At 50.7% G+C, this 8,739-nt stretch overlaps 1 pseudogene; it reads left to right on the top strand.

Moving 5' to 3' along the window:
• Positions 1 to 2,967: 2,967 nt before the first annotated feature.
• Positions 2,968 to 3,654, top strand: LOC147983656 (uncharacterized; annotated as a pseudogene).
• Positions 3,655 to 8,739: the final 5,085 nt, after the last annotated feature.

Raw genomic sequence — 8,739 nt, 5'->3', positions numbered from 1 at the left:
GGCTTCCACTACCACGTCGTCCCCTTCCTAGGCCTCGCCGTCGTCCACCGCCGTGGTGCTCTCCGCGCGGCGTGGTCAACGTGGTCAAGGAACGACTTCCATCGGAAGAGTACTGTACGCGGAGAGGCTGACAGCTGGGTCCACGGCCACAGCACAGTTTTTTGTGATTTGCCAAGTAAGTCGCTTTGTCAGGCCTGTTGGGCTGCAAATCTTTCAAGACGAGGAGAGCTTTCATTCGGCTGGCCGAGAAAATGGCACATCAGTAATGAGAAATGGGCTGTATATTTTTAAAACACATCAAACCAGCAATTAGTTTCAAATATCTTTTTTTTTCATTTCAAGATTTTATATTACATTAATTTTTATGCATGGAGAATTCGTTGATTTTTATTTTGATATACATTTATTTTTAAAATCTGTTTGAATGTGAGTCGAAATTTCGGGATTAAAAACAGTTCGGAACGCACCGAAATATGCAAAATTTCGTATAATTTTTAACCGTTGCCACAATATGGGCTGTAGTGCTAACAAAAAGAATATGGGCTCCAAAAAAACCTTAAGAATTAGCAAATGGGCTGTAAATTATTAGAAATAATGGCAGATGGGTTGTATGCTGTTTTCCACAGATTTGAGGCTTTCCTAAAAAAAAGGTTGACGCACAAGCACTGACTATTGTATGTCCATCCAACAGCCGTCGTGCTTCTTCAATCTCTGCTCTTCCTGCTCCAGCCGCTCAAACAAGCGCCGGCGGGACTGCCTGCTCCCCCCTCCTCGCGGCCGGCTGTGCTGCCACGCAGGCCTCACCGCCTGACCGTATTCCCATCGCTGTCCTAGCCATCCCTCTACTCACCCACACCTGCTGTTATTCTCCGGCGATGGGGGACGAACCAGTAAACCCTCGTACAGTCGTACTCACCTCCGCGTGGGAAACAATGCCGAGTCTTCCCTGCCTCCGTGTCGTCCCCTTCCTAGGCCTCGCCGTCGTCCACCGCCCTGGTGCTCTCGGCGCGGCATGGTCAACGTGGTCAAGGAACGACTTCCATCGGACGTGGATTGTACGTGGAGAGGCTGACAACTGGGTCCACGGCCGCAGCAAGGAAGTGCCTCCTTATTACGCGGAAAAAAATGATTCCTCCACCTGACAGCTGGGACCCACCAGACGGGCCACTGTATTTCACGAAAAAAACGTTTCCCCCTGACTGCTGGGACCCACCAGCTACATCTTCGCACGCAAGGAAGTGCGTCCGGGCAAAAAAAAACGATTCGCCCCCTGACTGCTGGGACCCACCAGCTACATCTTCGCAGGCAAGGAAGTGCCTGACAGTCGGGACCCACCTGGTCGAAGCATACGTAGCGTTGTCATTCTAGTCACGAACGTGTACGTACATACTGGTCGATGTAGAGGCGCGCACGTGTCGTAGTAGAGGCGCGCACGTAGCATGTACACGTACGTACAGCGGCTAGGGTGCAAGAAAGAGAATACGACCACGTATGTGTACAAACGGGCGGGGTCTCGAACGCCTACGCGCATACGTACAGCCAGGGCTCGTGTACATTGCTGGGTCGGAATGGAGAAACAGCGTCGTCGTCGTGTTCATGGGGAGGCAACGGAATGCGTGGGAGCCAACCGGCTGGGTCGGAACGGAATGCGTGGTCGTGTTCATCGGGAGAGCTTGGACGGAACAGGAGATGGAAACGAGGCCTGGCGTACCGCACAACGGAGGAAACGGCCTTGTGTTTGACCGGCCACGTTCGAAACGGGATCCTGTTTATCGGGAGGGGTCGGGCGTACCGCAAAACGGAGGAAACGGACCTCCTGCGGTCGAAACGGGGGTCCTGTTAATCGGGAGGGGTGTGGCGTACCGCAAAACGGACGAAACGGACTTGTGTTGGAGCGCTACGGTCGAAACGGGGGTCCTGTTCATCGGGAGGGGTGTGGCGTACCGCAAAATGGGACTCCACGGGATACTGTTCATCTCCACCGCCGACCCCCTCCAGCCTCCACGAGCTACTGTTCATCCACCGTCGACCTCCTCCAGCCTCCACCTGCGACTGTTCATCCACGGGCTCCTATTCATCCAGCCTCCACCGCGCGCTACTCCACCGGCTACTGTTCAACCAGCCCTCTCCACGGGCTCCTGTTCAACCACCCCTCCACAGGCTACTGTTCATCCTGCCCTCCACTGTCTACTGTTCATCTTGCCCTCCACGGGGTGGTTCTGTTCATCCAGCCCTTCACGGGGTCCTGTTCATCCAGTCCCAACCGGCTCGATCGATCGGGGTCCTTTTCACCCAGAGGCAACACCACGGGGTCCTGTTCATCCACCCCCACCGGGAACTGTTCATCCACCCCCCCCCCCCGCAACGCTCACTATTCATCCAGAGGCAGCATCGATCGGCTTCAGTTAGCAGCAGTAGAGAAGGAATCGCTCGATCGGGTTCAGTTAACAGCCATCGATCAATCGCTCGGGTTCAGTAATGCGTAGCCTGCAGTGCAATCACTCGGGTTCAGTTAGAGCCCAACGCCTTGCTCGGGTTCAGTTAGAGCCAACGCCTCGCACACACGCGCGTACGTGTATGAGAGAAACGCGCATCGCTCGGCCCCCGACCTCCCACCATAACCGGGAACTCCCCGAGATTTTCCTCACCCTCGCTTCTACCACGGTTTTTCTGTCATGGACGGCCCAAAGAATGTCATGCAGCTGCGTCTCCGGCCCGCCAAGGACGAAAAGCCCATTTTCTGTCATGATTTTTTTCATAGAAGTAGGAGCCCACCACATCTATGATGATACCGGGTTTTGTCCCAATTATCGTCATAGAAGTGTCATATGTATGACAGAAAAAAATTTCGTTTGGCCCAAAATGTCATGGATGTGTCTTTTTTTTGTAGTGCAAGGTCGTGCCAAATTTTTGTATGACTTTGATGCATGCATGCATTTTGTTTATAACCCTTTTGCTTGTCATACCATGCAGTCGGTCATGAAGGTGAGTGGAAGGAAGGTGGAGCGATACTCGCAATCCGCGGTGATGGACATGTATGCAAATAATCGGACTGGGATTAGATGCCCATGTACAAGATGCAAAGAAGGAGTCATTTTGGACCCTTTTGATCGTGGCAGTTTGAAGGTACACCTGCTGATGAATGGTTTCATGGATGGCTATACTCGGTGGATAAGTGAAGATGATGATGATGACGTCCACATGGCAGGGAATAACGACATGGGGCTAGACGAAGATATGACCGGTCGACACGAAGACCATGGCGCCGGACATGGCAGCGGGGAAGAGTCCAGACATGGCGGCGGAGAAGATTCCGGACACAGCGAAGAAGAATCCTGACATGGCGAAAAAGAATCCGGACATGGCGGCGGAGAAGATTCCGGACACGGCGAAGAAGAATCCTGACATGGCGGAGAAGAGGCGGCGAACACATTGCAGTCTTTGATGCTACTAAGTTCAGTCATGCATGACCCTCATGTTCGAGGCCTCCTTCGCAAGAGTACGACTAGCGACAGAGCTGGTTCTAGAGAGGAGGCCAAGCTGGCGCAACTTGAAGTACACTCGAAGACTCTAGTGTATGACGGTTGCGATCCCGAGGTGACCCGCTTGAGTTTCACGCTCGAAATTCTAAAGACGAAGGCCAAAAACAAATGAGCAGACAAAATCCTCGATGAGCATTTGAAGTATCTACATAATAAAGTTCTTCTCGCGGGGAACCTGTGTCCTACTAGTATTGAGGAGGCCAAGAAAATCGTTTGCCCTCTTGATCTGCCGCACATTAGATACCACACATGCATCAATGATTGCATCATTTATCGGGGGGATCACACGGAAAAAATAGCTGCCCGGTGTGCAATGCTTCTCAATACAAGAAGTCGGGAAAGAAAGCTCCTCAGAAAGTTGTATGATACTTTCCGATCACTCCCCATCTGCAGCGGTATTTCGTAGATCCTAAGGAAGCAAAGCTCATGCGCTGACACGCGGAGAGGAAGAAGCCCAACGATGGAGATGATCCGAAGCTGAGACACCTCGTAGATGCTAGCCAGTGGAGAGCATTCAATGTCGAATATCGATTTTTCGCAGAAGATGCAAGTAACGTCATGCTTGGTGCGAGTACCAATGGCATTAATCCGTTTGGAAACCAGAACACCAACCACAACACATGGCCCGTCTTTGTATGGATGTACAACCTCCCCCATGGAAGTGCATGAAGACAAAGTACATACACATGAGCATGCTGATTCAAGGGCCGAAACAACCAGGAAATAATATTAACCTATATATGGGGCTTCTGAAAGAGGAGCTAGACACGTTAGGGAAATCATCGGTCAAGACATGGGACACAAGAACATGAGATTATTTCTATATGAGAGTCGTGGTGATGACGATGGTGCACGACTATCTCGGTTACGGGTACACCTCAGGCCAGGTGTGCCACAGATACCGCGGATGCACGAGGTGCATGGATGATACAACGTCTCAGTAGCTTACGTCAATGAAAGATGGCGGGTCTGCGAAAATTGTGTACATGGGGCATCGTAGATGGATCGAGAAGGATGACCCGTGGAGAAAATGTGGAGATCTATTCAATGGTTTAGCTGAGCATCGAGGACCTCCACGTAAGAGGAGCGGCACTGAAATCAACGAGCTATTAAAAACTGGGAACAGTGCCCCGCGCCGGGAAAGATGAAAAAGGCGCCGGAGCTGCTGCTGAAGGTATGGAAACGAGGTCTATTTTCTGGGACTTGGAGTACTGGCCCAATCACGACATGCCTCATTGCCTTGATCAAATGCATATCACGAAGAATGTCCTCGAGATCTTGCTTGGCACACTGATGAACATGCCGGAGAAGACCAAGGATGGGCCGAAGGCAAGGAAAGACTTGGAAGATTTGGAGATCATGAGAGATCTCCACATGCTGCCCCATAAAAAGTCGACGGAGGAGACGGAGACGGGGGGGGAAAGGGGCAGAAAAGTCAACAAGGAGGAGAATTATTGCCCCCTTATTGCTTCACCTTAAGTGTGAAGGAGATCGATCAATTCATCAAGTGCCTTACGGGAATCAAAATCAGTTCTGGTTACTGTGGGAAGATAAGTAGATTTCTAGATACCAAGAAGAAAAAGTTCAGTGGGATGAAGTCTCATGACTGTCACGTGATGATGACGCAGATACTCCCGGTTGCCATTAGAGGGATAATGGATAAGCACGTTCGTGACACGATTACTAGTCTCTGCAACTTCTTCGCCGTTATCTCTCAAAAGTCCATCAGTGTGAAGCAGCTCCGAAGGCTACATGAAGAGATCGTTGTCATACTATGTGAGCTTGAAATGTACTTCCCGCCCGCGTTCTTTGATGTCATGGTGCATGTGTGTGTCCACATCGTGGACGACATCATCGACCTCGGGCCGGCATTCCTTCACAACATGATGCCGTTCAAGAGGATGGATGGGGTCATCAAAGGATTCGTTCGTAAGATGTGCCGTCCCGATGGGAGCATCGTCCAGGGGTATCTGACCCAAGAGTGCATCTCCTTTTGCGAGAATTATATAGGCGGCGGAGACCCTGTTGTTGGTGTGCCCGTCAAGAAGCACCATGGGAGGCTTGGAGGAGAAGGTCACAACAACGGCCGGAGGGAATTGCACGTGGACTACTCGGATTGACGGAACAACTTTGACAGGGCTAACTTAGTAGTGCTACAACACCTAGATTTGGTAGATGATTATGTGACACTGCACAAAGAAACCATCGCAAAGAAGTACCGTGATCAGGGGATGCGCAAGACTGACGATGAAGTTACTGTAAAGCACAACACCACTTTCTTGCGTTGGTTCAAAAAGTAAGTTCTTGCTAATCCCCTAGAAGAGGGTGATTCAGACGGATTGCTCATACATGCCTTAGCACATGGCCCAGCGCCCAAACTCGCGACCTATCAGGCATACGATATCAACGGGTACACATTCTACATCGAGGCCAAAGACATGGACAGTGATTACCATAACTCACGGGTGACGATTGAACGTGTGACCGACGCCAACGACACAATTGAAATGTCACATCCCTGTGTTAGTCATGCATTAGGTTTGGTTGAACATGTGCATCATGTTTAAATTTATTTTAAATTTGAAATGGGGATGACAGAACCCCCAGCACCCCCCTGGAACAACTAGGGTTTACTAAAAACTTTTTCAATGAACCTGAAATGCCCTTCTAAAAAGCCCACCCTTTTTGTTTTGGGTTAAAATCCTTGACAAAAATGGTGCACATTTTTCTAGGACATCTTAAGGTCATTGGATTAATTCTTATAGTATTTGCATTTGGGCATTTAAATGCTACAAAATATTGCAAATGCTCAAATAATCATAAACTAAAATGTTTGCTGTTGGATATATTCTAAGCAGTAGCCATGATTAATTTTATGGTTTTTGGAAATGCCCTGGCATTTTTAATAAAGCCCTGAAGTTACAGAAATAATAGAATAAGTGAAAAACAGGAAAAGAGAGAGAGAACAGAGACTTACCTGGCGCAGCCCACCTAGCCCACCAGCTTGGCCCAGCCCACTGGCTCCTGCCAGTCCTCCTCCTCCTCTCGCCAGGAGGACAAGAGGCGCGTGGCCGGCGCCCGCGGCCACACGCCGGCCACCTCCTGCTTCCGCCGACGCCCTGGACGCGCCTACGAGTGCCACACACTCCCTCTCGTTCCCCTCTCATTCTCCCCACTCTCCCCATGCCCTCTCCCTCCTATGGTTCTTTCCCCATCCCCTGCCGAGCGCAGTCGTCGCCGCCGACAAGCACCACCGCGGCCACCGCCTCTCCCTCGCTTCTCTGACCAGCCCAGAGGCTCCGCCTCGACCCCCTCTTCCTTCCACCCCGAGCCACGCCACCGCGGGAGCCCCACATCGCCGCCACGAGTCGTCTTCCCCGAGCACGGCCGCCGGACTCCATCGACGAATTCGCCGTCGCCAAGCCGTCTCCGAGCAAGCCGAGCCCCTCTTCGTGATCGTTGTGAGCTCCGCCACTGTTTCCCCCTCTCCCCGCGCTCGTCCACGTCCTCTAACCACCCTGGCCATCGGAGAAGAAGCTCGACGCCACCACCGCACGTCACCATCGTGGCCATAGCCACGTTGGGTCGCAACCGAGCACGCAGTCGTCTTCAACGCACTTGCAGGAGCCCGTAGCACCCCCGCACGCCCCTCGCCGTGCCTGCTAGCGACTAGTTCAACCTCGCCCGAACTCCGGTCGCCGCGGACGTGCTCGCCGCCGTCGTCTCCGGCCACCCCAGCTCCGCCTACTGCCACCACTCGACGCGGCTCACTCCCTGCATCATGTAGATGGTCTCCGCCGTCCTTTTGGTCGCCGGAGTGCAAAACCCGAGCCCTCCGCCGCGTCTGGACTCTTCGGCGGCTAAACGCCGGCGAGTTTGACCCCTTTTGACCATGGACTGACGCGTGGGCCCAGGTTGACTCCCCCCTGAGCCTATGACAGGTGGGGCCAGCCTGCTAATTAGTTTAGGATTAGTGTTAACTAATTTTAATTAGTTTAGTCACTGACATGTGGGCCCAGCCCCACTGACAGTTAATTAGTACTAATTTAATCCTGTTAATTAGCTGAGACACTGATAGACAGGGCCCACCAGTCAGGTTTGACTGGCCCTGGCACCTTTGACTCGCTGACGTCACTCTAACATCAGGCTGACGCAGTAAATCCTTTTCTGGATTTATTCTTTAATAGGAAATTCCAGAAAATAGCCAAAACTTCTAAAAATCATAGAAAATCAACCATAGCTCCAAATCAAACAAATTATATATGAAAGATGATCACAAAAATTCAATCTATCCATCTGTAATAGTTTCATGCATGACAAAACAAGTTAACCTTGCTGTTTAAGAAAAATAAGATAATGCACTAATAAGGCTATGTTAAATGAACTAACATTTGACTCTTTGATTCAAATGAGTTCATTCCCTTCTGTTTTAGCTTGCATTAGGCCATGACACATTCATTTTGCCATGTCATAGCATGCATCATATTGTTGCATATTGTCATATGTTGATTATGTTCGGTGTGTCTTTCGTGGTAGGTTCTGCCTCCGAGGATAACCCCGAGTATCCGTCTGAAGGGCAGTACCCTACTACCACTACATCAGGCAAGCAACCCATTGATCATTCCGATACAAACCCATGTTCTCGCTTCTGCTCTTGTTTACTGCATTAAGACAACGTGATTCAAACTGCTGTGTGCTACGGTAGTTGAACCCTTATCCTCTGCATGACCTGTCATTGCCACAGTAACTAGATGAAACCCACTAGCATGTGTAGGAGTTGGTTGAGCCATGTATGCGTTTCCTACCTTGCTATGCCTGCTATGCTTAGAGTTGTGTCAGGTCTGGTTCATCTGGGTGATGGGCTAGAGTGAAATGATTATGTCGGTAATGTGAGGGATGTGTTGAACATGATTTGGTAAAGGTATCGATGAGAGGCCATGTAGGAGTACATGGTGGGTTGTTTCATTGAGGCCGTCCCTAAGAACTGAGATCTATATATGTGATTTTAAGAATCAGCTACTACCATGCATTGGGATCCTTAATTGACCCTCTCGGCTTCTTAATCACCCTAGTACTCTGTCCAGGAGTTGCAATTAGTTTCTGGCATTTCTAGGTTATGTGTTGGTGGCGTGCGTAGCGCTGACCCTAGGGGTGGGCTATGTCGCGGTAGATACACCGTGGCACGGTGTACTGAGAC

The sequence above is a fragment of the Triticum urartu genome, chromosome 2A, assembly GCF_056163025.1.
Source record: "Triticum urartu cultivar PI428250 chromosome 2A, HENAU_Tu73, whole genome shotgun sequence".
Taxonomy (NCBI): domain Eukaryota; kingdom Viridiplantae; phylum Streptophyta; class Magnoliopsida; order Poales; family Poaceae; genus Triticum; species Triticum urartu.
The sequence above is the reverse complement of the archived record's forward strand: the minus strand, read 5'-3'. Positions and strand labels throughout refer to the sequence as shown.